Consider the following 17634-nt stretch of genomic DNA (forward strand, 5'->3'; position numbering starts at 1 on the left):
CTTCTGTAAGTGGAACCTGCCAATAACCCCTGACAAGATCTAGGGATGAAATAAACTGAGCGCTACTCACTCTCTCAAGGCGCTCCTCGATGTTAGGGATCGGATAAATTTGATCCTTAGTGATGGAATTAAGCCTGCGGTAGTCGACGCAAGGACGAGGTTCCTTGCCCGGTACCTCAACTAAAATCAAAGGGGAGGTATAATCACTCTCACCCGCTTCAATAACACCGAGCTGTAGCATTTTCTTTACCTCAGCCTCCATAATATCGCTCTGGCGGGGTGACACCCGGTACGCCTTGGATCGTACTGGCTCTGGGGAGGTAAGTTCTATGTCATGAGTAAGGACAGAAGTCCTACCAGGCCTCTCAGAGAACAGACCTTGAAACTCTTGTAAGAGCTGGTGTAGTTCTGTTTTCTGCTCAGGCGACAGCGATGCTTTACTTATTAAGTCACTAATGACTTGATCGGCGTCTTTCCTGTTTGTCACTGAGCCTAGTCCCGGAAGCTCGACCGGAAGCTCTTCGGGCACGTTTACCATCATGCACACCACTGCTTCCCGTTGCTTATAGGGTTTGAGCAGATTACAGTGGTAAACTTGCTGTGCTTTCCGCTTTCCTGGCAGACTCACCACGTAGTTAACGTCCGACAGTTTTTGAACAATCCGTGCTGGGCCCTCCCACTGCACGTCGAGTTTGTTCTTTAGCGATGTGCGCAATATCATGACCTCATCGCCCACCTCAAAACGACGGGCCCTGGCTGTCCGATCATAATAAACCTTGGCCCTCTGCTGGGCCTCTGCCATTGCTTCACCTGACAACTCCTGTGCCCTTCTTAAGCGTTCGAGGAGCTTAAGCACGTACTCTACCACGACTGGGTCGTCGCCCCTGCCTTCCCATGATTCTCGAAGCATGCGAAGCGGAGATCGCAGCGAGCGACCGTACACCAGCTCAGCTGGCGAGAACCCCGTAGCCGCATGCGGCGCGGTTCTTAAAGCAAACATCACTCCAGGCAGACACAGCTCCCAGTCAGTTTGATGTTCAAAACACAATGCTCTCAACACGCGCTTCATGACGGAGTGGAGCTTCTCAACGGAATTCGACTGGGGGTGGTGCACTGAGCTGTGTAATAGCCTTACCCCGCACCTTTCGAGAAAGGCTGTCGTCAAAGCGCTAGTAAACACTGTGCCCTGATCTGACTGGATTTCTGCAGGAAAACCAACTCGCGCAAATATGGACAGTAGTGCATTGACTATCTCAACTGAGCTGAGTTCTTTAAGCGGCACTGCTTCAGGGAACTTTGTCGCTGGGCAGATCACAGTCAAAATGTGTCGGTACCCCGTGGCTGTTACCGGCAGAGGTCCCACTGTATCAATAACGAGCCGTCTAAAAGGCTCCGTAATGATAGGCACCAACTTCAACGGCGCCCTCGATTTGTCCCCTGGCTTGCCCACCCGCTGACAGGTGTCGCATGTCTTCACAAAGTGGTCTGCGTCCCGAAAACACCCTGGCCAATAGTACTCTTGCAAGAGACGGTCCTTAGTTTTCTTAACTCCTAGGTGTCCGGACCACGAACCCCCATGCGACAAGCGCAACAGATCCTGACGATAGCATTGAGGCACGATCAGCTGATCGAACTCCACTCCCCTGCGGTCTAGATACTTCCGGTACAGGACCCCACCTCTTTCCACAAAGCGAGCATTTTTCTTGGCGATACCTTCCTTGATAATGCAGCGTATGTTTTCTAGGCTGCCATCCTTCCTTTGCTCGGCTATCAAAGCCGACCGGCTGACTTTTAGCAACCTGTTAAGTCCGTCTGACGTAGGCGCGATGAGCAAATCTGGAGACAGCTCTTCTAACTTTCCCGTGTCGGGAATTTCCTCTCCAGTATCTGCTGCCTTTAACGCTACAGGCTCAATTTTATCCCGTTCGGGCGTGCTCTGAATACCAGCTTGCTGCGCCTCTGACCCTTTTTCATCGTTCAACAACGTCGGCCCCGCAACTACCGCCTTTGCAGCGAGCTCCCGAACCTTCGATCTGGTTAAGGCCTGAACGCTAGCCTCACCAAACAAAAGCCCCTTCTCGCGCAGGAGGTGATCGGACCTGTTTGAAAATAAGTATGGGTACTGGGGGGGCAGCATAGATGACACTGCGGCCTCCGTCTCAAGTGCTCCGAAAGGTCCTTCAATAAGCACTTTTGCTACCGGCAGACACACGCTATGAGCTTCCACTGCTTGCTTGATCCATGCGCACTCGCCCGTGAACATATCGGGTTCTACGTAAGAGGGGTGAACTACATCCATTGTAGCTGCGGAATCGCGAAGCACTCGGCACTCTTTCCCGTTCACGAGGAGGTCTCGCATGTAAGGCTCGAGAAGCTTCATGTTCTCGTCAGTGCTGCATATAGACAAAAACACGACTTGTGTTTTTGTTTCTGGACACTGCGCCGAAAAGTGACCCGGCTTCTGGCACGTATAACAAACGCGCGCTTGCCTCGTCTCGAACCGCTTTCTGCGTTCGGCTTCGGTTGCCGCCGTTTCCTTACGTTCGGTCGGACTGCTTTCACTCGCATCCGCACTACGTGTATCCCCCTTTGCCCTCATGGTTGTGAACTTCGGCCTCTCAAACTTGGAGCCAAATTCACCCTTTTGACCGTCCTTAGCTCCGCGAGCCCGACGCGTCACAAACTCCTCGGCTAACTCAGCGGCTCTAGCCACCGTACTAACGTCTGGCCTATCCAAGACCCAGTACCGCACGTTCTCAGGTAACCGACTATAAAACTGTTCTAGCCCGAAACACTGCAGAACTTTCTCGTGGTCACCAAACGCTTTCTCTTCTTTGAGCCACTCCTGCATGTTTGACATAAGCCTGTACGCAAACTCTGTATATGACTCACTTTTGCCTTTCTCGTTTTCCCGAAACTTCCGACGGAACGCCTCCGCTGACAGCCGGTACTTTTTTAGCAGACTCGATTTCACTTTGTCGAAATCCTCTGCCTCCTCTCTCTCCAAGCGAGCGACTACGTCGGCCGCCTCGCCGGGTAGCAAAGTGAGCAAGCGCTGTGGCCACGTTTCCCGAGAGAACCCCTGCTTCTCGCACGTTCGCTCAAAGTTAACCAGGAACAAACCAATGTCCTCTCCAAGCTTAAACGGCCGCATCAGGTCAGTCATTTTGAACAATACTCGTTCTCCTGCACCGTGTGCCTGACTTCCATTACGAGCGCGTTCCATCTCTAACTCGAGACGCTTCATTTCCAAAGCGTGTTGACGGTCGCGCTCTTCTTTTTTTTCTTGTTGCTCTCGTTCTATCTGTTCTTTACGTTCACGCTCTTCTTTTTCTTTCTGTTCTTTTCGTTCGCGCTCCTGTCTTTTTGCCGTCTCCCTCTCCTCAATGGTCTCAAGGCATTCCGACAGCTCGTCATCCTCAGCTTCTAACTCAAGAATAGCCCTTAGCAGTTCTGGTTTTCTGAGTTTGTCTGAGACATCCAGACCCAACTCTCTCGCAAGCTCCAGCAATTTCGGTTTGCGCAACGACTTCAAATCCATGGCTGCTCTGAATGCTGCTTTCTCTACTGCCTACTATTGTCTTGCCGCAAACTAACCCGGCAGCAACGACAACCACAATTACCAGCTCTGTTTCTAACACTAACAAAAGCCTGGCAAAACTCAGAAGAAGAAAGTCCCGCACTCACCAAACCTCGCAGCCAAGACTTCAGCGCAGTCGTTCCGCTGCAGGCAACCAGTCATCACACAGGGCTCGTTGCGCTGCTCCCGGATGGTCGTTGTGCTGCTCAGCATACAGTCAACCGCATCTCTTCGCTGCTGGCCTCCGTTGTCGCGATCTCACCGCTGGCAACCAGATGTTGGAATCCCACCGCTGCCACCAGATGTTGTAATCGTACCGCTGGCACGAGTTGTTGGGGTCTCGGTGCTGACGCCCGTTATTGCCAATGGGTCGCAAGCCCCAAGGGTAGCGTTGGCCTGGCGGCCTGGGGCACTGGAAGCATCCGAAGGTCCCGGCAAAGCATGAGAAGACTGGTAACAGAACAACTTGTTTATTCTAACATAGCAAAAGAGCGGCCGGTCAGGTCGACCGAAGTGGAGAGACGGGAGAGCACGTAACTCAACAGTACAAATCGGAGCCTCTCTTCTGGCGTCCGGGGGCAGCTGCTCTTATACCCTCGGCGTCGCGGTCCAAAAGGGAAGGAGGGAAGGTCACGGGATGAAGGTCACGGGACGGCGCAGCAGGGGCCCACGACGGCGCGAGCGGTTGAGCCGAGAGACCTCCAGGCCCCTCATTCGGGGAACTCCGCTCCCCGGCTGCCGCGCTTTGACAAGCGAGGGCACACACACACACACGCACACACGAAGACACGTGGCACTGAAACACGCCTGGACACGCTTGGCGGGTAGGCGTTGCGGCGTCGTTGAACAGGCCAAAATGTCCGCCGTTTTGAACAAAGCCCCGGCGTCCGTTGCATCCGCGCCGGCATTACCGCGCGTTGTAGGCGAAACGTAACAGCAGCTAAGCAGTAAATTGTTTCGGAATGAAAATAATATACATTCAACAAAAAGACAAATTTTTTTAGTTACCAACAGACATTTCATTCAAATAAAACAGGGCTGGTCAGAGTTAAGAAATTTCCAAGCAAACATCGTTTGCTGCTACATTATATGAATGTGTAATAACAAATCTGTGAATGTCTCGAACTATCTTAAGACACCAATAGAAAGTATCGTATCGGATACAGTAATTGCAGTAGTATTTTGTGTCTGTATCTGAAATACTTGTTTCCCAAGTATCTTGTATCGATCGTATTATGATACAATTGCAAAGTATCTTTGCCCAGTCCTGCCTTGTGTGCACGTTAAAGACCCTCAGGTGGTCGAAATTTATCCGGAATCTCCCTCTACGGCATGTGTATAATCAGATCGTGGTTTTGGCACGTAAAACACCAGATTTTTTTTTCATTGAATGTGAGGTTATAGCTTTCTGTGGGAGCCTATCTCGAATTTTCACACCATATTGGCGATATAATTTCCTTTTTTTTTTTTCGGTTTAAATGTATTGAGAGAAGAGGTGACCTCTTGAAAAAGTGGGGCCTGCTGCTCATTATTCCGCAGTATGCTTACGGAAAGATTCAACGGAAAAGTAACAACAGATGTACGTCTGTGCAGTCATACAAGCACGTGATTGGAGGACACAATACAAACACCAACAATTTCTGCCGCAGAGACACAGCTCCAGGGAGACAGAATATCAACCTGCTTTATTCAGATATGAGGAGCTCGATCAGGTATGGTATGGCGGGAAAAACTTTATCGGGTCGCGCTGCTGCAGTGTCCGAAGCAGGCCGCTTCCACGTCGGGACCGAAAGGCCTCTTGACCGCATCATATATATATTCGGGCAGCATGTGTGGGTTTATTCACCGGTTGCCTTCACCCAAAAAGATCACGTTCTCGTGACGCCTGCGGCAGAAAAGATGTTCCACATCCACCGCCAAGGTCTGGGAGTGGTAACATATAGGAATGATAATTTGAGGCCACGCAGGTTGGTCATCGAAATTAATTAACCACTGCACCTTCGCTTTCGTGTGACACTATGTGCTATGACTCTAAATTATACGAGGTTAATGGGACACCTACGCGCCTTGCTTCAGCAAAATATAGAATGACGAAGCCTAACCACTTTTGCCCCGCCTACCCTGCAGCATACAAAAATGAGGAGAAAAAGAGGGGGAGGATATTTCTGAGCTCTAAAGTCGGCTTGTTCTTTAACGGGCACGTGTTCTGCGATGATTGTTTTGCACGAAAGGTCGTGAATGCATGCCGTGCACTTTGTAAGTTTTTCTTTTCTTCTTTTAGCAACGCATTAGTAACTTCGTTCACGATGCTCTCTGTTGTTACTCAACCGGTTGCGCGCGTCTCGCCCTCGAATGTAAGTGGCCGAGATATTCCCCGGCCCAAAGGCTGAGCGCAGAGATTACAGCCGGGCGAGAAAAAGGAAGACGAGGCGGCGCTTACGCAACGAGCTCGCACGTATCACGAGCGCCCGCCGTGCACACTTGGCCTGTCACTCAAAGCGTCATGGCCCGCCTGCCTTGTTTTGGGCCCACAACTCGTGCGCGCTGCGCGTAAAACGCCTGCGAAAGGAAGCAGAAGAGGCGAATTCCTACGAGGAAAGAAGAAACGGGTTCTTTCTCTCTCTCTTTTTATTTCTTTTTTACTCCGTAAATAGGACGCATGCACGTACGCGCATGAAAACTGACGCACATACAAATGCCAACAGAAAAGGAAATACAAGGAAGACCCAGACGTAACGACGTCTTCGTCGAGGGCCCAACAAACGGTCCGGAGAGCGAAACAAGCCGTAGACTCTTTGTTTTCCCGCCTTCCTCGCAGGTCCGCGGCCGCCGTTGCCATCTCCGAGCACACACTCTCTCTCTGCCTTGCTCGAAATCTGTGCAGCGCTATGGGCCCTGTAGCTCGTCTCTCAGCCGATCAAAGGCCGAATTCTCGAGGTCAATTTCGGGTTCAGTGTCATTGGCTGTCACGAGTAATCGTCGCAGGTCAGTAAAATGGAGCGATAAAGCATATTTGCCGGGAATAAACATCGATACATAGCCGTCAGTTTGTGTATCGGATTCCTCATCTTCAATTCAATAAAGGCTCCAATCGGCATCAGACGTGATCTTTCTTTTTTAATGCCGAGCCTGCAAGATCGGCTAAATCGTTCTCTTTTTTTTTTCTTTTTTTCGAAAATAACCATGCGCGGGTTCTTCGCAGCGTTGTTTTTCTGTTGGCCTGCGTTGAGCTCGTATGGCGTGCTTCTTCACGAGCGTGCTTGATACTGTGCATCAATCATTCTGACTGTATAATGTGCTGTTCTTCGACAAGTCGTTTCATGTATAGTATGAAATACGAAAGAATCGGTGTCGTGGCTCATCTCCTGAGACACCTGCTGCAAATGCGATTGGTGCGGGTTCCATGGCCGGCCAGGCTATCGGCCGCAAAACCACTTCGGACATACGTTACGTTTGCACCATCTGTACGCTCGACGACATCGCTGCTGTAGCCTCTAGCGCCCTGCGCCGTATTGGCGAGCGCAACAATCTTGGAAGGAGCGGGTCCGTCTTGGAAGGAAAGGAAACAGGTCCGTCCTGCTCCAGTAACGAAGAAGGCAACGCAGTCGGCGGCAGAGATGGATTTCTCTGGCCGTTTCGAGATGTTCTTCCCCCGGGTTCGGGCTTGTAGCGTTGGTCGCCGAGCAAAGGAGCTGCATAGTCGAGCGGCGTCAGCAGGCGCCCGCCGTTGGACGCGCCGTAAGGAAAGGCCGGTGCACGCGTCGCGGATATGTGGCGCCGATCACAGTGGCGAAACGGCATCCTTGTCCCACACGTGACGCGCTGTTCGCGAGCGTCGAGACCGTGGCTCATTCTTACTGCGCGTCTCGCTGGTCGTGTGAGAGGTGGCGTGTGATGCGTTTATTTCTTGCGTTTCTGGACCATTTCTCAGCCGTGTGGTGGAATCTTTTCGTTGGTGAATGAGACTCGCGGGTAGAGCTGCACAGGCTCTGGATCTCCTTCACAATCGCCAAAATACTTGAAATTAAAATGAAAAAAAGAAAGGGTCACGTTCGCGTGACGTCTGGTGTATTAGGGTGGTGTCTTATCGCTTTCGTATCTACCTTGTACACATATCAATATGAAATCGTATGAAAAAATAAACAGTTCATATAGTCGTGCTTTGTCGTGTCAAACTGTGTGTCCGCGTCTTGTTTTTTTCTCGTGTAGTGCTTCGACCTCGTGCTCAGACATTGAACAGCAGTGTTCGTCGACGGAAGAGGAGCCTGCGAGACCAAATAATTTGCTCCGGGATTCCTGTAATCCTCTTTGCCTCGTGTGCATAGTGATGTTGACGAGTTCTGCCGACCGCGTTATTGACGACTTTGCTGCGTAGTGCGCCTTGATAAGCATAAAGTAAGCAAAGTTCCGGTATTAAGCTGCTGATTCATATGCACGTGGAAATGGCTTGGTTTTGGGGAGGTCCGCTGGCCCTTCAGATACCAACAACGGAGAATCTCGGAAGAAAATTCACGGTGACCGCACTTGTGCGTATAGAACGCGAAATTCTGCTTTGCTCGCTTTTCCCCCTCGCGCAACATTGGAGAGCTTTAGATCAGGGGACGCAAGCGGCTTGCGTACGCAAGAACTAGGGGCGACGGTACTGCGCACGCGCAGTAACGTGGCCACTATTTATTGCGTACGCAAGCGCCTTCCGTCCCCTAATCTAAAACCCTGTATTACTGCTGCTACCACCCGCCGTGGTTGCTTAGTGGCTATGGTGTTGGGCTGCTATAAGCACGAGGTCGCGGGATCGAATCCCGGTCACGGCGGCCCCATTTCGATGGGGGCGAAATGCGTAAACACTCGTGTACTTAGATTTAGATACACGTTAAGGAACCCCAGGTGGTCCATATTTCCGGAGTGCCCCATTATATGGCGTGCCTCATAATCAGATCGTGGTTTTGGCACCTAAAGCCCCATAATTCATTTTTTTTTTTGCTACTACCGCTGTCGCATTCCACAATAAGTACACATTACATAATTTTTTGACGGTTTTCTTCCGCATTACTGCTTCACTCGCCCTGCCTTTACCAGCTTCTTAAATAAGCGAGTGATCGAGCTCAATTTTCGAACGAGTGGCCTCTGTAAATTTTATTTGAATAACTGTCAGCGGGCCTACACGCGACAAAATAAAGTATTGTGTCCAAGCTTGGACTTCTCTGCGCACTTCTCCGTTGTTTCGGTGACGAGGAGTGTCTGGCGCCACCTATTTCTAAAGCCGCCAAATATTTAAGATCATAAAAAAAAAAAAGAACAAAAGAAGAAAAAGCGGGAAATTTATTAGAACACGTACACTCCGCTGGGACCAGGTAAGAAAGTAGCGACTGACGAAGCAATTGGTGGACGGCGCAATGGCGCTGTGCTCACGTGACGTGCCGTGTTCTGACGACCTTGAGCTTTTGTGCGTGTTTTGCCGTCGAGTGAAACGGCGCATCGCTTTTGCGTGCCAGCTCGTGCTTGGTCCGGCGCGTGGACTCTGGGAGCTCGCCGAACATGAAAGGAAAAAAAAAAAAAAAGCACGTGATGCCGCGGCGGCTTGCGATGTACCCGGATGTCGACGGTCAGCGAAGGGTGCCTCTGTCCGCGATCACTTGACCGAGCTTGCCGACCTGTTGTGCACTGTTGTACAGGCATGTCTTGCAGTCTTTGTCTGCGCGGCTGTCTGGACGGCGAGGGTTGCGCTTGTAAATACCGCCCGGGGAGCCTTGAAACGAGGGCGAACGACGCGGAGAAGGAATTTCCAAGGAGCCGCGGTCTCATCGGTCTCTCCTTTGTGCCCATTCATTCGCCGACCGGCAGGGTTTCGCAGCTCAATATGCTTGTTCGATATATTTGGGCCTCCAGAGAGCTGCAACGCATTTAGTGAAACAGACACGTCTCGAAGAGCATGCCGAAGTCGGTGTATTGCAAGAACGGTGCATGTAACTGTGATTTTGTGATTAGGCCCTGTCGGCATTTGACGCAATTCGGGTTTGACGCAACTTTCGAACGTCGGACACTACTATTTAGAGTTCTGGCAATAACAAGATTTCGGAAAAGGTAGGAAGGAGAAGAACAAGATGCACGCGCATTTTTCGGTCAGCTTTTGGTACAATACCAGGGGAAGGTGCGGAGCTTGCACCAGTGCTGCAGCAGAACATTTTCGACGACGCATTGCCTTGCATCACTGGCCGCGCAACTCGTTGCCATAGCGTCGGCTGCAGTCCCTTATTGAGTTCACTCTAAGTAAACGTTTTCTTTTGCAGAACGTGCGTAGACTGCTTTATAGAAAGTTGCGCGGTACGCGTCGCTACAACGAAATGACCTGTATAACGAAGGGTTTATAGAGTTCGCGAGCACTCAGTCATAAAATCGTTTCTCTGTGTATCACATTCGTCATATTCTGGCATGTGCACTATAGAAAACGGTGTTTCACAGACACTTCGACAAACTCACTTGCCACAAAAGTGTAAAGAAAAAAAGAAAGAGTTCTCGCACGACTTTGCAATAGCACGTGAAAAGCACGATATGTCATCATCTATCGGAGAGCATAATCGTCCGCGTTTGGGTGAATACTCTGCTTAGGAAAAAACTAGATTTCTCATAACATTATTTCAAGACAGAGCGAGCCGGTGATTTAAACCAAGCAGGGGGAGCCACAGCACAGGGCGATTATGCCATCGCTCTCGGAATGGTCTCCCCTCCTAGAGGATGCATCGGGGACCGCTGGCTGGAGCCTTCTGGCCAGCGGAATCAGGATTTGTGCCCAAGCATTTCCCGTCAACCGCGAACTCGCGAGATATTCGTATCGAGTGCTGCTCCTGGCCGCGCCTGGGCTTTCTGTAATATTGTGTAGATCAATTCAGTGTATCAGCAACTAGCATTACTTTTCGAAGAAGCACTGCAAAATGAGTCAATCACAGCCGGAGCATTAACTTGGCGCTAATATTCGTGACTTCGTTTCTTTGCGAGGAGGACTGGAATTCGCCTCCTGCCACTGTCTTCACCTGAAATGATTTTTATGCTGAAATGAATCGATCCTTTTCTTAGTATCGAAATCGCTCGATACTTGTACTAGATATTGATGTACTCTTTATTGAAAACTAGTGTCTCGCTGTAATTCCTTCGTTGAATTCTGCTCGGATTAAAGCTCTCAGTAAGATGAAACAGAAGAAATGTGGCCCCCGACGGGGCTCGGTCGAAGAAGCCACGTATGACCGCGCAGCCACGGTGTACTTTCCGAGGCGCGCCCCTCTCCCCGCGCATGCAACCCCCCCCCCCCCCCCCCTTCCCGTACCAGAGCAGCAGCAGCCAATGGGCTGCCAGCGGCGGCGAGTGCGGCGGACAACAGGTATGCGCCAACCTGTTTGAGCCGGCGCGTTCACCGAGTGCGCGCGCCACCATCGTTGGCCGACGTCCGCGGTGCCGCGAGTGGACGCTTCGCTTGGAATAACAGCCGTCCGAGAAGAGGATGCATCGGTGACTGCCCGGCCGATTCTGGATTTGCGCTCGACGAGCGGGTGCCCCCCCCCGTGGCCGCAGGTGAGACCGAGTCGTCTGCTCCGCGTACTCGAGTGTCCGCGGTCGCGCGACGAGCGCCGCGCTGTCGTCGTTCTCACTCGTGTGGCTCGAATGAACAAGTGGCAGTGGCCGGTGAGCTCTGCTCGATAGCAGTGCTTGCTTCGGTGGCTTACTACTGCTACTTTCGGGACTCGACGAGAGACCGACGGAGAGCGCATTCTTGCCGCGTTTTCACTTTCCGCACCTTCGGCTAAAATAGCACACGGCGTGCACACGTGAAGGCCAAAACGTGCGGGAAACGAGAGCTGCTGTGGGGATGTTCGTGGAGTTGACCTGGATGGGGCATGCTGCTTACATTTAATCGCACAACTCGAAATGTGTATAGAGCACTGTATAACTGCCACAGCGGTGTCTGAGTTAATTTATCGCTAATCTCCGTTGCGCATGGGAAAGGGGGAGCCTATTTTTGTCTGCGCTGCTCCAGGGATGCACTGCGAAGCTGGGCGAAACGTGCAGCCGGCCTTTTCAAGAGTTGCCAACATCTCTTTACATATATTTAATTAAAAAAATAATAAAGGCATGTGCATTTATTTCCCGCTTGGTTTGAGGAACTCTTGATAACCGATGGAAGTCACACTCAAGAGAGCCACGTAGTAGTCAGCACTGACACGCCGAACACCGCAGATGCTGTGAATCTCCTCGCTCTCGAAAATTTTGCGTCCTTTGGTGCTTGTAATAAACGTCGTCAGTCTTGTGCCCACTTCGCTTATCTAACGCTCTGCGCCCGCTGCTTTCCTGTCAGGTGCTCTATGTCGTGCTAATATGCGCATACATGCCGTTCGTGATCTTTAAGTACCGGTATAGCCCTGCGTTAGAGAAAAGACGTGCACGCAAGGTAGGCCGAAATTATTGTTGGCGCACAAGCCCCAGAGGGTGCACAAAGAAAACGACCCGTTACTTTTATAGCAGCGTGGTCTGACACCTATATACTTATAGCTTAGCCTCTGAGACTTTAGGCACCAAGGTAAGGTCGATGCGAGAGGTAACTATTTTATTTATACCTTTGACCTTTCTTCTGTCACCTTTGTTGAAGGTTGAATCGTGCATAAAGAGGGCGCCGAAGTACACCTGCAGAATCGCTTACTGCTTCCTCCTCCTTGAGCGGTAATCTCAACGCCGTCAGTTGAAACAGGGGGTCGCGGATTTATTGTACACCAGTAGTGGAACTGGGTTTATCATAGCATATCTCTAAAACAGATGTCTGCATAATTTTTCTCAGTAGTGGTTTTTTTTTTTTTTTTTTTTTTTTTGCGCGACTTCCGGGCCTTGGTCGTGCTTCTAGCGTTAAAACTGCGTTCCAGAAGAAAGAAGTGTCGCTTGAACAAGGAAGGATCGCACGACATCTCGTGAGCTGATCTCTGCTCCTTAAAGAGATAATATTCCCGAATGCATTTGTTCAACGTCCCTGAAAACGAGAAGATTACACGCGCAATGGAAAGCGGCTAGGAGCGCGTTTACAGGTTTTCGAGGGACACAAGGCCACTCAATTGTAGGGCTGCAGACTGCGCGACACAACGTCGCCTCACGAGGGAAAAACACCGATTGAAGAACGTTCAGCGAATTGTTTCGGCTCGGCTATGAATGACGCGAAAGCTGTCTCTACAAAGCATGGGACTCGGCAGATCGTACGAGATTCGAAAATAAATCGGCGAGACCGTCACCTAACACATTACTAGAATATTGAAGGACCGAGCGACATACCTTTACAATCCTCACCTTCGCCTACAAGCTGCGAGACAATCCGCAGTGGAATGATTAATTCCTACCGCCAACGATGTTCTAACGCGATAAAGGATTTAGGGCGTCATGGCTTTGCGTTGCTTTTCTGAGATCATATGTATCTCTCCCTCTCTTTTTTGCACTGGGCCTTCATAGGGAGGCTGCACACATGACTTACAATGGAATCTGCCCTTGTCTTCAAGGAACCCTACAGTCACTCATATTGAGTCGTCGTTTAGCGCACAATGCTTAACACAGTTATTTCTTCGGATACGATCGTCCCGCGGCTATACATGGATGTAAGGACCCAAATATCTGGCGCTTTAGAGATCGTGTCGCCCACGCATTCTCGAAGGCCGCTTCTTCTCGGGCCACGTGGAGCCACGGCCGAAGCTCCCGGGTCTGAATGTCGCTGGCGGCACATGAGACTTCGGTTTGACCTCAAGTATTGCTGCGCCGGTTGGTACGTGCGTGGTCGCTTAAAGGAAAAGCTACTTTGTCAGTTTATTGAGACATCAACATGTTGACGCACTGCAACCAGAAAAATATGGCTGGTTCTCAGAAAGCCTTTATAACACTATTGTAGGCATCCCACGAACTTGCGGTTGTGAAAAGCAAACGAGATTATTATCTTTATTATGGCGAAGATGTCGCATGCTTCTCATAAAAGGCGATCTTCTTTGCCAAGCTGTGTTCACTCCTTGCCCATCTCTTTCCGGGCTTTCTGCACGAACCCAACGAACAAACGCAAGCTGGCGAGGCGGAGCTCGTCGTGGCGCGGCCCTCGCTCGCTCGCTGCGCCGCTTTCCTCGTCGGGGCGACGCGTCTCCGCTCGCGTTGATTAAACGCGCCTAATTTTAGGCGACGCTTCGCAATGGCCAGGAAGTCGGCGCCGGATTATAAGATGGCAGCCGCCATTCCTGCTTGGACAAAGTTCTCGCCGATCTCCGCGGTGCTTGTCCAAAGATTATTGCCCCTCTTTCCGAACGCTGCGCTCGGTTTGTTCGGCAGCGTGTACGACGCTTTCTCGCGCTTCGGTGAAACGACGCCGCCTCAGCGACGGACTGCTTCGAGCTCTTCCGCGGGGGCAGCGTTATGCGAGGCCGCATCTGCGCGGAAGTTGCGGTTGTGGCTTTCTCCATGCGACGCCAGATTCGCCCTCGGGCAGTCGAGAGAAAAGCGCTAATCAGGCGAAGCGAGAGCTCGCTTTCGTAGTTATTCATTACTTTGTCGCTTTCTAAGCTAGCCCTATAGTTTCGTTTATTTTTGGCGATCGTTTCCGTACCCAATGCACGCCACTTCTACGGGAGTCTAGAGAGCACAACTAACGACGATTATCGACTCCGCTAAGAGGATAGAAGAAGCACAAGTGTAGTAGCAGCAATAGTAACGGCAACCACGACTGGGATGATCACTGATGTACAGAGAGAGAGGCCCCGCCGTTATAGTGTCCCTTGAGACAGATCTGCTTCCGGGCGGATTGCAGGCCCGCCAAGGCCCCGCTTCTCTCCAGCGATCCTCGTGGCGTATACCTGCCGCCCTTGCGTGTCCCGCAAGGGGCTCCGTGTTTGCGGATTTCCCACGGGCTGCCGCAAAGTGCGCATTCTGGCGGCCCGTTCTGCCTCCTTAACGAGGCTGCGCCGGGTGCAGCTTCGGAGCTCGACGAGAGGAAGACGCGACGGCATGTGGCTGTTTTTTAACCTTTTCTCTTTCTTTTTCTTCACTCCGCACTGTCGCTTGTGGCTAATGCATGTATGTGTTTAGTTTGCCCTCTAACGTTCTTTCGCAAACAAAGTGCTTTCCTGGAAAGGGAAAAAAGAAAAAAGAACTCTGAGTTCTTCAATGCTCTCTCCACTTCGGCTTGGATTGTAAGGCCGTTTATATTCGCTTTTCATTCACAATCGAGGCTATCTGTTATCGTATGCTTGTTTCTCGGAGGTAGTCATTCTTGCTTGTAAGGCCTTATCATACGCTGAATTTGATGCAGCTCCCTGTCGACTAAGCTGGCACTTATTGCGCTTACGTAGCTGAAATAATTCATCCATCTAAAGAAGAGTTCACGCAAAAGCATTTCGATGGTAGAGCGCGTGTTGAAGACAGCGACGTAACTTTTTTCTTTCCTTTTTTTTTTTTCGTAATGAGAGCTTGCACAGGACAAGACCATCACATACATACTAAAGGTGATATCCCTGCTGTCATACCGCGGCACATGCGTCCTTCTTGCTGAAAGCATGATAAAATATATAGAAGGACATTATTTATAGAAGGACATTGTGGGCTTTATATTTGGACAGCAAATATAAGCAGGTGTGAACCTTTGTTCATTGTTATATTGCCCTACGTACGGCGCCCACTAACGAGGACAAGATGAACAGCGACTGCAGGAACGAAGACACCAACTGACACGGTCAGAAGCGCAAGAGGTTCAGTCTGTGTCTTCGTTGCCAGTCGGTATTGATTTTGTCCCCATTGTACGTGCTGTGTGCAAAGCGCAATATAGCATTGACTTAATGTGCACCAACTAGCCCAATTCATCGTTCTGTTAAGTGAACTTTTCTTTTGGGCGATACGGGTCCTCTCCCAGTCGCTCCCCTGCATCGTAGATGGTTGTGAAGTAGTAGACCGAGGCCTGCACACGTTGTTGTTGGCTTCTTCAATGGAAAAGTGGGGGAGCCGAGCATGGGATACACGCCGAGAGACGTCATCTCCGTTGTCCAGATCACGAAGGGAGCGCGCCGGCAGCCCCACAGGTCTCGGCCGCGGCACGCACCTTGGGTGCGGGGGGGCGGTGCGTGCGCCCCTCGTCGCAGCCTCGACAAAGGCCCCCGTCACCGGAACTGGCAGCTGCAGCCTGTTCTGCCTCCCCGCCCCGGCCGACGCGATCTTTCCACCTGTGGTTGCACTGGTGGGAACCTGACGACCCCGCATGTGCTGTTTGCTGCTTTTCCTTTTGAAACGCGCTGCCGGGGCCATGCTTCACTGTGTTTGCTTGCAAGGCATCCGGACATCCGGAGTCTCGCCGCCTCTCGAGTGCCGCAACGCACAGCACGAACCCGACTGTCTTCTTTTCTTTTTTTCAGCGGCATGCACGTATATCGGTTCTTGTTATTTTCTTTCTGGGTGATGCCGTCGCTGTAAAACAATTCGGTCCCCCCCCCCCCATCACCCCGGCACTTTTTTAATGAGCGGCGGAGGGCGACTGGCTGCCTTTGTTTCTGTCGCGCTGCCGTCTGCCTGGGCGTTCACAGCGTCGCGCCGACGAAAGCGAGCCATTGACAAGGTTGCCCTTGTGCCAAAGCCGATGCGTTTGCGCGTTGAAATGACCAAACGTGCCTATTTGACACATTTGAACGTTTCGCGGAACCTATACGAATGGCCTCATTTTCTTGAGGCTTGGTTTTCGTAGCTTCTGCACTTGGAATCAACGCGAGGCAGACCGTGGAATCCGGCCAAGCGATTTGTAACGTCACAGATGTAAGTTGTGTTTCCGGCAGCGTTGACCTTTGTTCTGCGCACGTGTGCACCCCTGCGACGGAGCTGAGCACAGAGGCCCACGCTTTTCCTCGGCATTGGTGCAGGCTTTTTCTTTGCCGAACGTCGCGTATAGCTCAGCATGGCGTGCAGTGCGCAGTGTCCGAATGCCGTCGGCTAAATGGAGATGTGGCGCAGCGCGACTCCGTCAGGACGAAATAAGAACCTTACGGTGGGACTATAGCGGAAAGGTTATGAAATGTGTCGGCCGGAGAGTGTTGCACTGTTTTAACAAGTACACCACCTCTAGCTTTCCTTTAAACGCTTGAGTACAGATCCCGGCCGGAGTGTTATTCGAGACTACTTTTAACCCAGTGACACTATTGAAAGAGCGGGTGAAGAGAAAGAGAAAACTTGCGACCGATTTTAAGACTCGCTCCCAGCCCACCCCCTGCTCGCTCGCTACTTTCTTGGTTTTCTAAAGAACTCCGATGCTCGTGGCTAAACCTGTTTACTCACATGCATCGACGATGGCACGGAATTATACAGGTCGAGTTGCTGATTTATTGGTTGGCATTATTTGATGGCATTGGAAACGGCAGCTTTCGTCGCCGGATTTTCCACACCATTTCATTGTCAAATTAACAGAGAGAGAGAGAGAGAGAGAGAGAGAGAGAGAGAGAGAGAGAGGTGACGTGAAAGAAATAAACACACGTTCTTAATGATCGAGCCACTTATTCGCTTGGGTGGTTCACCAATGCCGCGATAATGCATTTGCTATATTGTGCGCAAAAATGCACAAAGAACGACGAGCAATTGAAGAAAACGATTATATACACAATATAAAAGCAACAATTACAAATGCAGGGAGCAGAGAAAAAAGGAATAGCTGTTAGTAATCAGGTACACTGCCGCTCCGTTACGAAACGAATTAAAGCTTAAAGTGCTTTGATTTACATTGGTGCAACATTTACAAAAACTTGGGCCGTTCCCGTATACCGTTAAGCTTCGGGCTCAGCATGTGTGGTTTTATCTTACCTTAACAACAAAACCCACTTAGCTAAACGCCTTGGCTGTCATATATAGACAATAGCACGGAGCTGAAAATTACCCGACACCTTTCTTGCATTCGCCTTTAACATAAAAACATTCGAGAAAAAGAAACTGGATAGAAATAAAAAAGAGCGTGGGCACAAGTAGTGAGTGTGGCTGCCTGTACCTACATGTTGTTGTTGTTGTTATTATTATTATTATTATTATTA

The 17634-nt window shown here is 50.7% G+C and overlaps 1 protein-coding gene across 6 annotated transcripts in view; it reads left to right on the plus strand.

Moving 5' to 3' along the window:
• Window positions 1-17634, plus strand: part of LOC126539319 (uncharacterized) — a 361484-nt gene that overhangs the window by 302998 nt on the left and 40852 nt on the right. The window contains exon 1 of one of the 6 annotated variants that reach the window (XM_050186114.3): window positions 10965-11143. The exons of the other annotated variants lie outside the window; for them this stretch is intronic. The gene's annotated coding sequence lies outside the window, so the exon portion shown is untranslated. Of the gene's footprint in view, window positions 1-10964; window positions 11144-17634 lie in introns of those variants that run through there. 6 annotated transcript variants of the gene reach the window in all.

This window comes from Dermacentor andersoni, chromosome 11 (genome assembly GCF_023375885.2).
Source record: "Dermacentor andersoni chromosome 11, qqDerAnde1_hic_scaffold, whole genome shotgun sequence".
Classification (NCBI taxonomy): domain Eukaryota; kingdom Metazoa; phylum Arthropoda; class Arachnida; order Ixodida; family Ixodidae; genus Dermacentor; species Dermacentor andersoni.